Source organism: Physeter macrocephalus, chromosome 12 (assembly GCF_002837175.3).
Source record: "Physeter macrocephalus isolate SW-GA chromosome 12, ASM283717v5, whole genome shotgun sequence".
Taxonomy (NCBI): Eukaryota; Metazoa; Chordata; class Mammalia; order Artiodactyla; family Physeteridae; genus Physeter; species Physeter macrocephalus.
In genome coordinates this window covers 6,712,479-6,732,801 of record NC_041225.1, presented here as the reverse complement: position 1 = coordinate 6,732,801, position 20,323 = coordinate 6,712,479, and the positions used below count along the sequence as shown (strand labels likewise).

The following is a 20,323-nucleotide window of genomic DNA, read 5'->3' as shown; positions in this document are numbered from 1 at the left end:
AGTAACAGGAGAAGTTTTAAGCACTTGTAAATCAAACAACACACTAACTCATCCATGGATCAAAGAGGAAGTCACAAGAGAAATACAGAATCTATAATGAACTGAATGAAAATGAAAATACAACATACCAAAATTTATAGGACACAGCTAAAGCAGTGTTGAGAAGGATGTCTACACCATGAACTGCACATGTTAGGAAAAAGGAAAGATCCCAATAATCTAAGTTCCCACCTCAAGTATTCAGAAAATGAAGAGCAAAATAAATCCAAAGCAAGGAGAAGGAAGCAAGTAATAAAGATAAGCACAGAAATCAATGAATTGACAATGGAAAAATGGTAGGGAAAATCAAAAAGCTGGTTTTCTAAAAATATTAAGAAAATTGTAGAACTCTAGCAAGACCACCAAAAAGGAGGGAATACACAAATAACTAATATTCAAAATGAAACAGGGGATAGCACTATACACCTCACAGTCATTAAAAGGACAATAAAGAAATGCTATGAGCAACTCAACACTATTGAAATTGATGACTTAGATGAAATGGATCAAGTCCCTGAAAAGCCACAAACTACCACAACTCATCTAATAATAAACTGATACTTTGAATACACCTATAACTATTAATGAAATAGAATTCTTAAATAAAAAAACTCTCAAAAAGCAATCTTCAGACATAGATAGTATCACTAAAGAATTCTACAAGACAATTAAAGAAGAATTACCACCAATTGTATACAGTCTCTGCCAGAAAATAGAAGAGAATTGGCTGCCCAAGTTATTTTATGAAACTAGTATTACACTGATACCGAAAGTAGACAATGACAATGCAAGAAATGAAAACTACATATCAATATTTCTCATGAATTTCAATACAGGAACAGCTTGGAGATAGTGTGGGTTCAGTTCCAGATGAACACAATACAGCAAATATCACAGTAAAGTGAGTCACATGAATTTTTTGGCCTCCCAGTACATATAAAAGTTCATTTTTTTACACTATACTATAGTAATCTAAGTGTGCAATAGCACTATGTCTTTAAAAAAAAACCCAAAATATACATAACTTAATTTAAAACACTTTATTGCTAAAAAATGTTAACCATCTTCTGAGCCTTCAGTGAATCATAATCTTTTTGCAATAGTAATAACATCAAAGGTCATTGATCACAGAGCACCATAACAAATATAATAATAATGAAAAAGTTAGAAATATTGCAAGAATTACCAAGATGTGATAAAGGGAATGGGCAAATGCTGTTGGAAAATGGAACCAATAGACTTGCTTCACACAGGGTAGTCACAAACCTTCAATTTGTAAAAAATATAAGTGAACACAATAAAACAAGGTCTGGCTATACATAAGTCCATAACAAAACATTAGCAAATTGAATTCAACAGTATATAAAGGCAAATATACAGTATAACCAAGTGAACTATATCCCAGGGTGCATGGCTAGTACAATATTCATAATATACCAATGTAATCTACCATCTTATCTATCTAAAAAGAAAAATCACATGATCATACCGATTTTTTCAAAAACATTATTTGATAAAATTCAATATCTACCATGATAAAAACTCTCAGAATAATAAGGATAGTAGTGAACTTCCTTAACTTGATAAAGGATATCTATGGAAAACCTATAGCTAACTATATACATAATAGTGAGGGAATAAGTGCTTTCTCCCTAAGACCAGGAACAAGGCAATAATGTCCACTCATATCTCTCTTATTCAACATAGTACTAGAAATTCTAGCCAATGCAATAAAGCCAAGAAAAAGAAACAAAAGCCATTCATATAGTAAGGGAAGAAATGAAACCATCTCTATTTGCAGATGATACATATATATGTGTGTATATATATGTATATGTAAGTATATATATATATATATTTGGCTTGTATTCTGAAGAAATACAAAATAATGATTAAATAAATTAAAGAAGATCTAAATAAATGGACAGGCATACGGTGTTCATGGATTAGAAAGCTCAACATAATAAAGATGACAATTATCCACAAGATGATATAAGTTTCATGCAGTTCCTGTAAAATCTCAGAAAGATATTTTTGTAGGTATAGACAAGATTATCTTAAAATTATATGGAAAGGCAAAGGAGTTAGAATAACTTAACAAATGTTCATAAAAAAAGATTAGAGTAGGAAGAATCCATCTATTTGATGTCAAGATTTATTAGAGTTACTATAATTAAAACTGTATGGTGTTGGCAGTGAATAAACATATAAAGCAATGAGACAGAATAGAGAAACCAGAAACATATCCACAGAGATATACCCAAATGATTTTGACAAAGCTGTAAAAGTAATTCAATGGAAGAAATGTAGCCTTTTCAGTAAATGGTTTTGGGCAATAGGTAATCTATAGACCAAAAGTGAACTTTCATCAAAGTCTCATAGATTATACAAAAATTTACTCAAAATAGATCATGGACATTATGTAATATGTAAAACTATAAAACTTTTAGAAAAAATGGGTGAAAACCTTCAGGATCCAAGTTTTGGCACAGATTCTTGACTTGATACCTGAAATATTACACATAAAAAGGAAATTTGATAAATAGGACTTCATAAAAATTAAAAGACTTTTGCTTTGTGAAAGATTGTATTATGAGGCTGGGAAGACAAGCTACACATTTGGAGGGAAATATTTTCAAACTACATATCTGACAAAGCACTACTATCTAGAATATATAGAGAACACTTGCTGTCGACAGAATATTTGTCTTCCCAGAATTCATATGGTGAAGCCCTAAACATCAATGGGATGATATTTGGAGGTGGAGTATTTGAAAGATAATGAGGTTTTGATAATGTCATGTGGTATGACCCCCATGATGAGATTAATGTCCTCATAAGAAGAGGAAGAGAAACCAGAGGATGCTCCCTCTCTCACTCACCCTTGCTCTTTCCTCCTCTCCCCTCTCCTCCCCTTCCCCCCCTCCCCTCCTCTCTCCCCTCCTCTCTCTCTGCCATGTAAGCACACAGTAAGAACGTGGCTATATGCAAACGAGGAAGAGAATCTTCATCAGGAACAGGATGGACCAGCACCTTCATCTTGAACTTCTTAGTCTCTGGAACTATAAGAAATAAATGTTGTTTAAGCCACACAGTCTATGGCATTTTGTTATAGCAGCCTGAACTGAGACAGTGTTCAAAACTCAGCAGTAAAACTATCTTGGCATTCTTGTTCCCCTGATTGTTTTATTCGACTAATGACTTTGCAATATCACATTCAGTTGAATAATTATACAAGGAGAGTTGCTGAATGCCCATCTTTGCTACACTAGAATTATTTATAAATGTAGTTTTTCTATTCCATTAAGCAGTACCACCTTTTAATGAGACATAAGCGCGACAAGGCAGACACAATGATATGTCATAAACAAGAGAAGAAAAACACAACTTGGGTAGGCAGAAATGTTAATGGAATATCAGTCAGGAAAAGCAATTTTTATTTATCATCACAGAGCAATATAACTGGAAGAGACCCGAGGATAGCCTCAACACACACACACACACACACACACACACACACACACACACATTTGACCTGTTTTTCATTTTGCATGGATGATTAGTAGCAGAGCCAAGCCCCCAAATTTTAGAACAAGATTTGCTTTCCTCCTGAAATCCCCTGAGCCCTGTCCTCAGAGCATGGATAATATGTGTGCTTACTTTTCTTGAGAATTTAAGGGAAAAGTTATTTTGTCTGTTTTTTTTTTTTTTTTTTTTTCCCTCTGTCCATACTCTCAGTATGTTCTCCTGTCCCATATTGTCCCTCTTTAAACTCAGTTTAAATCTGACAGTCTGGTGCTATTTATGAAGGCCCCATTGGGATGACAGATGGCAAGACTGTTAGTCTCTCCTGTGGGTGCCTGGCCATGGGCCATAGGTTATTCATTTCTGGTTTTTAGTTCAAGTGTGAAATGAGAATTGGTTATAACATGCTACTTTGGAAAGAGCAGAACCTAATTTTAAAATGGCCTTAATTTAAGTGTATCTGCAAAATTAATTAGGAAAACTATAAAAATATTTTATATTGTTTAACCAAATGTTTACATTTAAAAAAATATTCTTAGTCACAGAATATCTGGGCATTTTTTTGTTTTAAAAAATGTTTTATTTTTAATTTTGTGTATGTATTGGAACTTTAGGCAAGAAACCATTCCAGAACCATACTAATCATATGTTTAAATCAAATAATCAGGTACCTGTTGTGTCTTCATATATCTAGAGCCTCATGTCATGAGAGAGTTACAAGGATCATGTCCTTAACTTAGGGAAATGCCACTTCATTGCATATAGAGATTTACCACATTTAAAAAAAGCGCAATCAATGTTATAAGCTAGTGTGTACAACCTGTGTCGTGTGTGCCTCAGGTGCTACTGTGAAAATCGAGATTAGGAGATTGTTAGTTTTTTACAATTCCACTTCAACCAGAGCAGCTGTGTTTTATCTGGTTTATGTGTGAGATTAAGATTTGTCCTAATCATTGGAGGTGAGAAATAGTTTTGAGTAAGTTCCAGCAATTATTAAATCTTCAAAATTCAGTCACACCGGTAGTATCTGCATTTCCTGGAGAAAGGCTTATGTATATATAATGCCAAAAATATTTCATGATCTCATGACCCAAATGTCTTGGTTAGGAGATGTCCCTAAAAAGAGGCCCAAGAGAAGAATTAGCAATTCCACGTTGGAACAATGATCAGTATTGTAGGAAAGGCGGTGATATCAGAGTTATGGACATTTCCCTGGTTTCAATAATGATAAGATGCAAAGCACAGCTTGGAGCATCTTGCCAGAGATGGTATTCCACATGGGCATAGTCCACAGTGATTTTAGAGCAGGGCAGTACTTGGTTGTGTTGTGATCAGTGGCGGAGGTAAGTGAAGGCAGTGACAAGAGCCAGTTTGGAAAGGGAGGCAAAGGTGTTTTGTGGGTGTTCACCAAGCAAAATGGGTGCTCCCAAGAGTGAAGAATAAAATGCTTATTAATGTTATTTTATTTTCCCCTGCAGTCTAGTGAGATCTGGGGACCTCCCAGTTTTATTCAATAATTAGAAATATTTCATTGCTTTGTGATTTTTATCTATTTTTTAAGACTAGAAAAAGAGATTTCCTTCCAAAATTATGTTATCTATTTGCTTCTAATAATGATAAGAAAGAATATTTGGGAAATAGGAAATTTATAAAATAGAGTTTTGTCAACATTGTTATTTTGTTATTTTCTTGGGTAAATACTGTTTTTCTGTGGTCATAAACTACAATATATTATTATAATAATTACACAGTGATAAAGATGACCTTTGTAACTAAAATCGCCAAACTGCAAAAGTGGTTAAAAGCCTGGAATTTTTGTCTCAGGTTGACCTGAGTTTCAACCTTAGCTGTACAATTTTACTGAATATGTTATTTAGAACATAGTTCTTAAGCTCTCTGTATAATTGGGTAACAGTTGTGAGGCAAAATCAAAATAGCACTTACCTCTGTGGTAAGTATTCAGTTAGCACAAAGTCATAGCAATTTAAATTGTGTACTGTAAAAGGAAAACAAATCTTCACTGAGGCCGTCTGGGGAAGACAACTTTGGAAAAGGGTCTTCACAGCCACGATGAAATTCTACAACAAAGACAGTTATCAGCTATGCATAATTGACACCTAGTTTCTTTTTTACAATTAGTAGAGCATGGAATTGTGAATTGGTTTACAGTTCTTCCTGCTGTGTTCATTCTCATCCACACACACCTATGTTAGAGGACTTCTTAGAATATTTTTATCATTGAAATCATATATTTCTGATATTTAGAATTTATGCGGCAGCTTAATGAATTTCTGCAAGGTTCATTTCCAAAACATAGAATTTGTGAAATGTTAAAGTATGTCTCATTCATTTCTGAAATGAACCACCCTGGTGTGGAAATTGTATAGTCATATCAGAAATGTCACAAAGGGGGTCATTTTCCTGTAAGGCGTCACTTTTCTGTTTAGACTGAAAGTGATAAAGAGGGTAAGGCAAAATAATAGATGATATGCCTCATTCTGAATGCTTTTTTACTCTAAAAAAAACTGCACAGCCATCTGTTATCTGTGTGTCAGTTTGTTGTTAGTGAGTGACATTTTTCTTTTTTATTTGAGAAGAAATTTATGGAAATGCTGAGCAAAGTTAATCTGAGAACATACCATGATATTAATAAAGCACCTATATAAATTTTAAATCCTCATTATCTTTTCCATTTATGGACTTGGTTTATGTCTTTAGATGTATTGTGTAAGCTCCAGAACAATCTTTCCTGCTCAAAGTAAGGTGAAGACTTACACTGTGTCCATGAGGGCAAGATGAGATACATATTGTATCAATTTTTAAAATAATTCTAGCATGTTAAGCATATTCTCCTGGACAATTAAATGAGATTTAAAAATAGTTATTTCCCCATTTAGCCATGTATTTTCCTCAAGTGTATATTTCTTCTTGTGTTTGTATATTTTATAATCTTAAGCATTCTAAAATTGACAGAAAATCATAAACCTATATTGAGGAAGGAAATAAATGTGCAGTTAGAGAAGGAGGCTTCCTTTCTATTCAAGTTAGACCTGAGTTGTTCTAGGAGGATTGATTTGATAGGTGAATGGTTCAGAAATCAGGGACATGATTCCTTCCTTCCCAGTGGCACTAGGATATGAATGTATAGTATTTTATTATTTTTTTATTAGAGAGGAAAAACTTGTTCCACATAATTGAATATAAATTCTTTCAGTTATACATAATCCAGTTCCTTTTCAAACGCGGACTAGACAGCAGTCAGTGTTGATTTATATGTAAGCGGAATATGTGACCACTTTGTGAGGCATTATTTTAGAATCTCTAAGAAGTACTTGTATATGCAGATTCACTGAGTGATGCCAGAAATTTCTGTAATGGGAACACTTCTTTTTTTAGCAGAATTTGATTTAATGTTTTAAAAGTATAAGAACAGGAAATTAATGACTCGTCTTAGGTAAAATAACATATTTAAAGATAATGTAATAATAGTACTAATGTAGCTATGTTTACATTCACAAGAAGCAGTAAATGTTAAATTAGATCACATCTGAGCTCAAATTTTATACAGGTTATTGAAAGAGAGCCTAGGGGCTCATTAGAACTCTGAAGAGGGGAAAGGAGAGGATGGGGCATATTAGGAGGAAACAAGCAAAGAATGGGAGCATAGATGAAGTACTAGGAGATTTTGCTTAGTCTGACCCGGACGCAAGCTTCTTAAGAGGAAACAAAAAAATGTGGGCTGCAAAAATCCCATGTATTAATCCAGTTTAGTTTTGTGGTGTGTAATTTTCATCAGCATTATGTGATCTGAAAGGCAATCGAAGCATTTCCCATCAACTATATCTTACCATCTCATCAACTAAATGTCTTCAGCCTTACTGGGTAATGTTTCCACTATGATATACATTTTGCCAAATTGGAGATTTCATACAAATGCATTTGTTTCTTTGGAGAGTGAAGAAACAACTTGGTCATAGCACTATTAAGCCATTACCAGGAGAGGTTACATGTGTCAAAGGCAGTAAGAGGGCACATAGTATTAGGATGGGAGATGGAAGCACAGAAAGGTGGAAGAGAGCTTCCAAAAACTGGCCACTCTCTTCTGAACTTGCCTTATCCAAGACATCTCAAAATAACATTCTTCATATCCCAAGGCTGAACTTTGCCATTGAACTATAACATTTTGACAAATAAAAGAGCATCACAAAGTCCTCAATGCCAAAGGTGAATGTATACTTTCTTATTTATTATTTTTATTTCGTATGTGATGATGGAAATACCTCTATGTAATTGGGCTGTTGTGATGATTAATTATATAGATATTAGCCAGTGCATGTCAATTCATATGTATCCAAGTGTTAGTTATTTCTGTTCCTTGAATTTACCTTTCAGGCAAATTTTGATTACAATTTGCAACTTATTATTTTTATGAAAATGAAAAAGGCATCCACTAATTTACGGTTTCTAACTGAAACTAACGGCCCTGTGCAACAGGAAGCTACAGCACTGAACAGTGAATGGCACTTGGATGGTCTCAATTCTGTGTTTTAAGTGGCATAGTTTTAAGAGTCAGAAAGAGTAAAAAGCTTTAATTTCCAGTTTTACTACTTCTTTTGTGATTTTGTGTGAAGAATGTGTTTCTTCTGAGTTTCTGGATCATCATCTGTAAACTAAGGGAAAGGAAATGATACCTACCATACAGAGATATTGAATTGATAAAAGTTAATAATGATTCCAAACTTCAGCATGCTCCCTAACATGAAACTCTTTCACTTGGGGAGCTAGGGAATTGGAATTGTGTAGATTGAAAACACATTGTTGAATATCCAGCAACTCACTCAATCCTTTTGGACTTAATTTCCTCTACTGCTACCAAAAACACTCACAATACGATAGCACCTATTCTTCCAAAATCATGGTATTAGGGTTGAATCTATGAAAGGGTACATATGTATAACTTTTTAAAATACAGTGAATGTATTTTCCATATGGAAAATGAATAACATTTTAATTTACACTGAGATTTGCCTCAAATTTAATCACAAAGCCTACTGACTTCATAAAAATAACTGTATTCTCATCTTAAGAACTTAGTTTTTCTTAAGAGAGGTATGCTGAATATTTAGGTTTGAAATATCATGTCTGCAACTTACTTTTATTTTTTCCAGCTTTATTGAGATATAATTGATAAATAACATCATATAACTTTAAGGTGTACAACGTGGCGACTTGATTTATGCATGTATTATGAAACAATTACCACATTTAAGTTAGTTAACACATCCATCACCTCACATACTTACCTTTTTGTGGTGAGATTATTTAAGGTTTATTCTCTTAAAAAATTTTCAAGTATACAATAGATTATGATTAACTATATTTACCATGTTACTATATTTACCATGTTATGCATTAGATCCCCAGAACTGATTCATCTTATAACTTAAAGTTTGTACCCTTTGATAAATAACTCATTTCCCCTACCTCCTAGCCCTGGGTAACAACCAATCCATTTCCTGTTTCTATGAATTTAACTTAACATTTTTCTTTATTCATCCATGTTCATGTTGGAAATGGCATGATTTCTTTCTTCTTTAAAGCTGAATAATATGTATGCATGTACATTTTTTTCATATTTTCTTTATTCATTCAACTATGAATAGTTTGTTTCTATATCTTGGCTACTGAGAATAATAGTGCAATGAACTTGGGGTTGCATGTATCTATTTACAGTAGGGATTTTATCTTCTTCAGATATATACTCAGAAGTAATATTGCTAGATCATATGTTAGTTTTATTTTTAATATTTTGAGAAACCTCCAAATGCTTTCTGTAATGGTTGTATCAATTTATATTCCCTCCAAAAGTGCACAGAGGTTCCCTTTTCTCCGCATCTTCACCAGCACTTGTTATCTCTTGTCTTTTGTATAATAGCCATGTTAAGAGGTGTGAGGTGATATTGTGGTTTTGATTCACACTTCCCTGATGATTAGTGATGTTGAGCACCTTTTTACATATCTGATGGTCACTTGCTAGTCTTCTTTGAAAAAAAAAATGTCTATTCCAATCCTTTACCCTTTTTAAAAAATGGTTTATTATTATTTGTTCTATATAGTTGCATGATTTTCTTATATATTTTATTACTAACCCCTTATCAGTTATAAGGCTTGCAAATACTTTCTCCCATTCTATAGTTTGCCTTTTTATTTTGTTGATTGTTTGTTTTACTGTGCATAAGTGCTTTAGTTTGATGTGGTCTTACATGTATACTTTTGCTTTGGTGGTTGTGCTTTTGCTGTCATATCCAAAAAATCATTGCCCAGACCAATGGCAGTAGAGATTTTTCTCTGTTTTTGTCTAGGAGTTTACAGTTTCAGGTTTTACATTTAAGTCTAATCATTTAATCTATTGATCACTTTGGGTAGTATGGACATTTTAACAATATTAATTTTCTGATTCATGAACATGGGTTATCTTTCCATTTATCTGTGTCTTTTTCAATATCTTTAACAATATCTTATAGTTTCAAGTGTACTGATCTTTCTCCTCCTTGGTTAAATTTGTTCCTACGTATTTCATTTTTTAAATCTATTATAAATTGGGTGGATTTCTTTTCATCTTTTTCAGAGAGTTTGTTGTTGATATATAGAAACACAACTGATTTTTTGTATTTTGCTTTTGTGTCCTATAATTTTACAGAATATGTTTATTAGTTCTAACATTTTTTGGTGGAGTCTTTAGGGTTTTCTATATATAATATCACGTCATCTGCAGACAGTGACAGTTTTACTTCTTCCTTTCCCATTGGATACCTTTCATTTATTTTTCTTGTTGAATTGCTTTGGCTAGGAGTTCCAATACTATGCTGACAAGGAGTGGCAAGAGTGGATGCCCTTATTTAGTTCCTCAACTTAGAGGTAAAACTTTCAAACTTTCACCATTGAGTGTGATTCTAGTGATGGGCTTGTCATAGATTCCCTTTAAAATGATGAGGTGCATTCCTTATACACCCAATTTGTTGAATGTTTTTTATGATGAAAAGATATTATATTTTGTCCAATGCTTTTCTGCATCTATTGAGATGATCCTATGATTTTTATCTTTCATTCTATTAATGTGGTGTATCACATTTATTGATTTGCATATACTGAACCATCCTTGCATCCCAGGGATGAATCCTACTTGATCATGGTATATGATCCGTTTAATGTGCTGTTAAATTTGGTTTGCTAGTACTTTGTTTAGAATTTTTGCATTTATATTCATCATGGATCAGGCCTGTAACTTTGGGTGGGACCACAGGCTGGGCTTCATGGTCAGGCAGGCCACTGGTTGTACTCCACTGTTGGAAGAGCTCACTGGCCAGGCTTCCTTGTCTGGTGGGGTTGCAGGCTATGCTCTATGATTAGGTGGGGTTGCTGACTATGCTGTCTACCTAGATGAGGTTGTAGGCTGTGCTTATCAATCTAGCAGTGTAGTAGACTGGGCTCCACATCTGGGCAGTACCAGGCTTTCCAGGCTTTCTATAGTTACTGTTCAGCCTCCTTGTTCAGGCGGGGTCAGATGTTATGTTCAGCAGTTGAGTGAAGCTGCTGGCTTGGCTCTCTGCTTGTGTGGTGTATAAGATAGGCTGCTCAGATTCTCTGGCTTGGTTCCCTGGTTAGGTGGGGCTAGATGCTATGCTCCACAGTTGTGCCAGGCTGCTGATTGCTTTCATAATTTGGGATGCTGTAGAATGGGCTCCATGTCCAGGACAACCCACTGGCTAGAAACCTAAACTGGACAAAACTGTCAACTGAGATCCCTGGCTAGATGTGAATGCTGGCTCAGCTCTGTAGACGGGCAGAGCTGCTGCCTGAAATCTCCACTAGGGTGCTGCCACCAGTAGGAACACACTGTAAAGCCCATTCCCCCTTTCTTTCTCTAGCTGATTCTTGCAGTGATCCTCATGAGTCAATATCTAAGGGGGCCTCCCAGGAAGCATCCTGCAATTCTGAGGAAGTTGGATGTTTACCTTGGACTCTTCTTTTTCACTGGAGAAACCATGGGCTTAGGGGATCCCATCAGTGTGTTGCTCTGCTGTCCTGTGGGAAGTGTGATATGGTCAAAGTGAAATTGCTCCTATTACCATTCTATTGTATTATGTTCTCAGTTTCTGTGGTCCAAAGTGGATGCTTTAGCCTCATTCTTGGTTTCTTAGATCTTCACAAAGGCATCTTTCTATGTACTTGCTATTTGTTCTTTTGTGAGGGGGTACAAAATCAAGAGCCACTTATTCTGCCATTTACTGATATCATTCCAGCAAGACTCTGCAACTTACTTTTTAAAGTTCAGCAAAAATATGTATGTATCTATCAAGAAATGAAACCGATATGACCAAATACTGGTGAGTCAAGTGAAGAGTGTATGAATGTCCATTGTACTACTCCTTTTGATTTCTCTATATGTTGGAAATTTTTTCAAAATAAAAGTGTTGGTGAACATGAATAAGAGTTATTTGTCTGGACTTAGGTGATAATTGAAACATTTTGGGTGACTAGCTACATACTCTTCTATAGTCTGTATTTACTCTGTACGTGATATGGAGCTAAGCCTCTAAATTAATCATCTTAGTTATCTCTTACAGTCCTGAATGATAGGCATTAGTATCATTTCTCCAAATGTGAAAACTGAGGTCTAGAGAGGAAAGTAAGTGACTTATTTCATAGGTAAAAGAGCCTTATTCTATTGAGGGAGAGGCACCTTAACAAGGAGATGGTCTATGTCAAACATCTTTGGAATTTTTGAAAATAAGTTTAGTTCTTTTTTTCTTTTTAGTTTCAGACTCTATATTACACTTCAGCAAATAGTATTGCAAAAATAGAAGCCTATATAAGAGTTCAGATGAAGATATATAAACTACCTTTTCTAGGTCTTTGTGTTCGTGGTCAGTTGCTGCCTTTAACAAACATCCAAGTGTGGGTTCTAAGCAGATGGTGCAAATGGGATAGTTGGATTGACTCATAACTGAGGTTTTTATAAATTTTCTGACTTATCACCTACTAGTAATGACTCACAGCTCACCTTCTTTACTTCAGACATCACAACCATCTTTAGTGGAAGAAAAGCAGAAGGAAATTATGGCTGGAGAGTAGGTAGAAAACTCCAAACAATGAGTAAACAAAAACATATTGACTCTCCTTCTCTCTCTGGTGCACATGCACGTGCGCGCGCACACACACACACACACACACACACACACAATGTGAGATAAAGAAAGCTACTTCCTGCTCTGGGTTGTAAAGCACTTCTTTCTACAAAATTTCCTTCTCCATTATAAAAAACTAAGAATATACTCCCAGAAGTGACGAAGTTTAATTTTAAATGTATGGTACTCTGAAGGATTTCTATGATAATCTTGCCAAACTCAGGACTCCCTTTTTCCCCTACCTACTTTTTTTAATTGTAATTTTTCCATTTATTTATTTTAAGATAAAGACTGAGAAGGAAATAATTGAAAATGAAAGAATAATCAAATATTCTAGATACTAAGAATTAACTTAAATTGTTCACATTTTGTTTGTCACTTATTTATGAATTTCCACAGACATCTGGATTAATTGAAAATATAAACACATTTTAACTCAAATCAGGTCATTATGGTACACTTGATTTTTAATATGACTTGTTATTTGTATTCCCATCTCATTTGTTAAAAATGAAAAAGTTAATTTATGCCAGTAATTAAGATGGTTATCAGGATGGAAAAACTTAAATTATGTGACCAAAATAAGTAATATGAAAAAATTATATGCCAATATGTTTAGTATGATTCCTGAAATAACAAGACAGAGACATCATTTTGTATTCTACAATGGAAATAATAAGTGGCCTGTTTATGGAATCTATTGACTTTGGAGACTGCTTTATTCTATCTAGAATACACCTGTATCAAACCTCCCAGGTTTTTACCCCACTCTACAGTTCAACAATTTCTGGCAATTTCTAATTCAAAGAAAGAGAGAAAACTCAACTCCAATGTCACCCATACTTGTATCCAGTCTCTGTGTTGTTGGGATATATACATAGAGAGAGACATATCAATATATGAACATACATACAATAACACTTCTAACATATTGTAGTATAAGGTGATTTTTTAACATATATTAACTTCATTGAACTGTTGTGGTATAATTTTCATATTCTTTTCTTTTTTTTCCTTTTTTTTTAAATTACAAGTGTAACTGTATTGATTCTATGCTCCTGGAAAGCATACATTGGAACCAGCCATGCAAGTAAGAACTTATTACTTAATCTATGTTTGCATAACCACGATCAAGAAAAACCACAGACTGAGAGGTGGTTCTATAATCCTGAAAACAATATTTTTTTTTTGCAACAAGGCACCAAATCCTGATCTAGTGATGGATCAAATGAAATATCAGACAATAACATAAGTAGCTGAATCTATCACAGGTAGAACCAGAAATGAAACTTAAGTACACTAGATTTCAGCTGTTGTGTACCTTATATCTGTAGTTTAGAGTGAAGTTATCAAGTGATACTTTACATCAAGGTCATAGGGAAATATCCTTACATAAAGAACAGATAGAATGAGCTAAACATCTCAGACTCTGACGATAGTATGTTGTAACTATACTGTTCATTAAATAAAGATACTTTGGCCTATGGCTGGGCATTCTTATACTTTCAGTAATTTTATTTGAGCTAATAATAACAGTCACTTGTCCAGGTGAGGATAGTTCACAAGTCAAAATTCTTTCCTCCTTACATAATCCTGCAGTGAGAGAAACAAGTCTGCACACACACACACACACACACACACTCACACTCTCACACCAATCATGTTTTCCAAATTGAGACTCTAAGTAGTAATTTAATCATGATGATGATGATACAATTTTTATAATGATGGTGGTGATGATGATGATGGTCATTATAATGATATTATATTTTTCTTGATCTTTTACTGTATTCAAAGTACTATATTACATACTATACACAGTCTCATTTATTTCTTACAAAAATGTAAGAAAGATGTCTATTATTGTCCCTAGTTTAGATGATGATAATGATACAATTTTTATAATGATGGTGGTGATGATGATGATGGTCATTATAATGATATTAGATTTTTCTTGATCTTTTACTGTATTCAAAGTACTATATTACATACTATACACAGTCTCATTTATTTCTTACAAAAATGTAAGAAAGATGTCTATTATTGTCCCTAGTTTAGAAGGAGGAAACAAGCTCTGGCAGTTGAGATAACGTGTAGAAGGTTAAGAAGCTAATAAGTGTCAAAGGTAAGATACTCATTAAACTGTTTGCTTTCAAAAGGCATGCTGTTTTCATTACAGTACAGTCAAGACACTGCTTAATGCTGGCAGTATTCACAGTTAAACTTAGGTATCATTTTTTCCTTTAAAACTTAGAACTATAAGTAGAAGGGAGGTAAGTATTTATTGCTATTCAGTCCTACCTGAGCACAGGTACTGGGGCTCTTCCTTCTGTACCATGACCATCTCTCTGAGTAACAGAGGCACCACATTCACTTTCAGGTGTGAGTGGGCTTATGAGTATTCTAAATCGTTGTCTGGAGAGTGAACACACCAGGTAAGATGGTGCTCAGCAACTCTTGAGGCATAAGTAGGTCAAACTTTTGTAAAGTAACCTACACACATTTAATGGAGATGTCAACACAGTGGCAATGGCTACTTTGGGGAGATGACATGTGATGATGCTTAACTGCTGATGGACCAGTGATCTGAGGTGTTGTATCAGCCTCAGTGAGTTTCTGTTGTGATATTGAGAGACGGTTTCTCATTGCTCACCCTGCTCACTCTAGCTAGTTCTGTCTAAGACCATTTTTTTTAACCAAAGGTTTCCCTTGTAAAGAAACATCCTTCTCCCTCCTAACCCAACTGACTCCTACTTACGTCCCCAGTACTGGCTATTCTGCGCCTTTGGTTTTCTTCTCATTCTACTGTTTATCATTTACAGTCTAGAATGTATATGTTTTTCATGTTTTATCATTTCTGAAATCAACATAAACCTTTCAGTCAGTCAAACCGTTGTGTTGATTTACTTTTCATTATCAGTGCACATGTGAACTTTTTCATAGTTGTACACATTGTTGTGATATGTGATAAAAGTTTAGGTCTAAATTTAAAAGTACTTTTAGCATATATATGTATATATATATATATATATAATTATGAGCAAACAATGTTATGGTTTTGAAGAATTTTTTCTTACTATATATAAAATGATGGTGTGACATATAATCTATAACATCTCAGTACACAAAGAACAGTACTATCAAGGTACAAATTCTACAACATTTTTCCTCCAGTCATTTCTCATTTTTATTAGCAAGAGTCATTTTTTGCTGTTGTTCAATAGCTTCATTGAGGCATACTTTACACAAAATAAAATGTCTCCCTCTCAAATGTACAATTCAATAATTTTAGTAAATTTTAAAATTTGGGCAGATGTCACCACAATCCATTTTAGAAACATTTCCATTACTCCCCAAAAGACTCCTTGTACCTATTTGCAGTATCTAGTCCTATTTCCATACCCGCCCCCAGCCTTAGGTACCTACTATTATAGATTTGCTGTTTTTGTTCATTTTATATAAATGGAATCATACACTTCATAGTCTTTCATGTCTGAAAGACTCATTCACTTAGCATATCATTGAGGTTCATCTGTTTTGTTCGCTTGCATCAGAATCAATGGAAATGCTGAATACATGGGAGCCTCCCCAACTGGTATAATTTACACCAAACCATTTCTATAACAGGCTGTCCTCTTTATATCCCCCATGGCCAGGTGGGAGGAGCATAGGGTTCCCAGTCATAAGTAATTGCATTTGAATTTTGACTGCTGGGAAATGCATTTACCCTTGAAAACCACAGTTTCGTCATTATCAAAATGGAGGAAATCATATCTGACTTTCTGCGTTTTTGTGATGAGTAAACAAAATTAAATCATGGGTCTTCCAATACTGTGAGAGAGACAGAGAGGCAGAGAAAGATTTTAGTGTTTCTTCCCCTTAAGTCTCAGGAAGTTTTAAAAAAGACACTGAAATTAGTTTTGAACAGGTATGTTTTAGACTTATTTACATGATGAAAGGCTGAAGAAATCAGCAATATTTATCTTGAAGGATAAGTGATGCATAGGGAACATATAACTGGCTCTAGGTATATATGAAGGACAGTCTCAAAAAAGGGAAATTATACTTATTTGACCCCAATATCAATGAGAAGAGATTACAGGATAGCAGTCTTCATCTCAAGATTATGGGAAAAAATACTTTTTAGAGTTCAAATTGTATGTCTCTTTTATAATATATAACTATTCCTCTTTTCACAATATTTTCAAATTGCTCTCCAATAATCAAAGATGTTGAACACCAGACTATGCTGCCTTAGGACACAGTAGAATCACCATCCCTGGAGGTCAGGTGTAAAGAGTGCATGATCCTTAAAAAAGACAGTATTTCTTCAATGTCTTAGGAAATAGACTGAACAGTCCAGCAGGTCCATTCCAGTCATAACATCCCAATTCTATGGGTTTTTTTGTAAGGACTTTTAATAGCTTATACAATAGAGTTACAGATGGTAAAATCTCAGGATGACAGGGAATATATTTTGGAGCATGAATGGCTCCAACCAACTGCATCTTTTAATTTTTTTTCTTGGCAAAATTATCAAAATGTGACACCTGCACCCCGGAGTTATGATTCTTTTACAGTTAACAAAAGGGAAGGCAACTGTTTCTGAAAGTGACTGTTTTGCTTCAAGAATCTGAATCTAAACTTATTTGTCTCAAGGGAAATGGAGAAAGGCTATGTGGTATGGACATCTGTTTTATTTTTATTGCATTTTTTGCTCATCATATTTTGCCTCTTTTCAAAATAAAACACGTCATTTTGGGGAATTTGCCATCCCCATTCTCATGTAGTTTCTGGGAGGCTGTATTTAGAGTGTTCTGGCTACTGAAGGATGAACATGACCCAATAATGGCTAATCATTATACGCCATCCTCTTCCTCCTTCTTTCATAGTGATTGGTTAAAGGATGGATTCATTATTCACTGACTCCATGAGAGGCTTTTCCTTTTCTCTTTGTTTATAAAACTCAGATAATTTAAACCTTTATTTCTCTGTAGCCAAGGTTGCTTATCTAGAAGCAGAAAAAAATACTGGCAAAACTCTTAGAGCATCTTGGAGAAAGAAGGAAGGACAGAGAATGAAAAAACATACATTTTGCATTTCTGAAGTTTCAAAGGCCAACTCAATACCTGGACTCCTCAAATAAGTGAGCTAATACATTTTTACTAGTTTTTACTATTTTTTCTTAAACTTGTTTGAAATGGATCTCTCTCTTTTGCAAGCTGAACCCTAAGTAATATTGACAATAATACCAGTGGTGAATATCACAAGTGATAAATTCTTATATACAGTATTATATATATAATATATAGTATATAGTATATAATATATATGAGTTGAGGTGGGATGGTAGGTAATGGAGACTCCTTTATCCCTGAATAGGAAATTATGATGATAATAATAATAATTTTTGTTATTGAATCCTGTATGAGCTATCAGCCCCTGAGCCTTCAAAGGCATTCTTATACATGCTTGAGTTTTGGAAGTTTGATAGAAAAAAGTCAGAAACTTGGATTGTGTGTAAGCTGCTTCTAACATCCTTTTTAAAGATCCTACCTAAAAGGGAAAGATGCTTCTAAGATAACACTTGTCATAACAAAAACGATCAGCATAGACATTTTTTATAAGATTGATTTATTAAGTATGATACATATCACATAAGGCCTTCTCAGTTTTTTACACCATTCCCATTGAGACAAGTACAATACTCTGTAGCAAATACATGATTTTAAAAAACAAAACCAAACAAAAACACCTCAGTCAGAGATACTTCAGCCTTAGTTGATGGCTGACTATGCACTAATCAGGTTGAAGCCTTAAAAAAACCACAACTTGTTTAAAAAAAAAAGTTCAGAAATTAAGCAAACATTCCTAATACCAACTAGAGGATGTCTTGGTTAAAGCCCCTAAAATACAAAGAAATAATTGTTATACTTTCTTTACATACAGTTCTTCACTTTTGCTGCGAAACAGAATTTTGGGCACACAGCCAGACTACTAACACATTTCAATACCATTAATGTTTTTTTTTTTTTTTCCTCAGGAAACTCAAAATATTTGTTAATTCAACATATATAAAGATCATTTAACATGTGAAAATACAAGTACCAGAAAAATAAGCTGGCAGCAGCACTATTCCAAATTTTCAAACAAGTTTTATTCCCATACAATTCAGACTTTTTAAAAATTTTTTAAAATGTACACAGGGAACATGATTCTTTTTTAGTTCAGAAATTAAGCAAACATTCCTAATACCAACTAGAGGATGTCTTGGTTAAAGCCCCTAAAATACAAAGAAATAATTGTTATACTTTCTTTACATATAGTTCTTCACTTCTGCTGCGAAACAGAATTATGGGCACACAGACAGATGTACCAGGAAAATAAGCTGGCAGCAACACTATTCCAGATTTTCAAACAAGTTTTATTACCATACAATTCAGACTTAAATTTTTTTTTTAATGTACACAGGGAACATGATTCTTTTTTATGCAAACAATAACTTACACCCTGTCTCGACTACATTGAAGTGTAACATCATTGCTGTTGGAGCTTGCCAAGGGGGGCTGCTGGGCGGGAGCTGCAAGCAGTCACCTCTGACCCTCGAGGAGTCTGCAGGCGGGAGGCCGGCTGAAAGATGGCTCTTGGAGGAGGAGGTGAGAAGAATCCTTCCCTTCTAAGAAAGCAGCGGCAAGCCCAGCCCCGGGGCAGGCCCAGGACCTTAGAGGAGAGTGGCCCTTTCCCTCCTGCCAGGCCTTCTCTGGTGCGATCACCAGCATTCAAGGATGTGACTTAGGCTTCCGGCATATACGACTCATTCGTCCTTTCACCTAAGCACGAACGAGTGCCTGGAACCTGCCCAGCAACTGGCGTGAAGAAAACTCTTCCATCATTGTCTGTGGAAACCGACGGTGCCAGGGAACGAGCACCGTGTCTGTCCCCAGCAAACTGGGCCCATTCCCAGGCCCCACAGCACACCATGCCCATCGTACACGAAGAAGGTGGCGTGAGGGAACTTGGTTCCCAGCAACCCACCCAAATCCCTGGAGCTTCCTTCTCTTGGAAAAGCAGAGCCCTCAGTGGCAGAGCCAACACTTCCTCCAGCAGACATCCCCCCAGCAGTGTGGTTCTCCTTGCAGGAGAGGACTGGGGAGGGCACAGATGGAGATGACCTTGGATTACAAATGCAGCTGATTGGTTTCCAAGTTTCAGGGCTGAGGCTGGAATGCCCGTGGCCTAGGGGATGGCATCCCTCCAGGTCCCCCCCACCACCGGCCCCCTGGAGGAGCCAAGGTGCAGGGACGAGGGAAGTCGTGCTCTCCCAGCCCCTTCTGGCCGGTGTGCTGCCCCTATGATGTCACCTTCTGTCCACCCTGGCAAAGACAAACACATTCTGCTAAAGAATCTCACCTGCAGCATGCATTCTGCTTTAAGCAGGAAGACCAAGATGGCAGTGAGATGTAGGAAAACCCAGGAAACAGTACTCAGTATTTCAGCATTCCTCCTCAAAATGTCAAGTGATGAGAAGAACTTGAAAGAATGCAGGAATAAATGTGCTGTGATACCCACAT

General features: G+C 35.2%; 1 pseudogene; it reads right to left on the bottom strand.

The window, feature by feature from the left end:
• The window catches only part of LOC102991174 (serine/threonine-protein kinase 35-like), a 143,497-nt pseudogene extending 123,758 nt beyond the window's left edge, over nt 1–19,739 (bottom strand).
• Between the last annotated feature and the right edge of the window lie 584 nt (nt 19,740–20,323).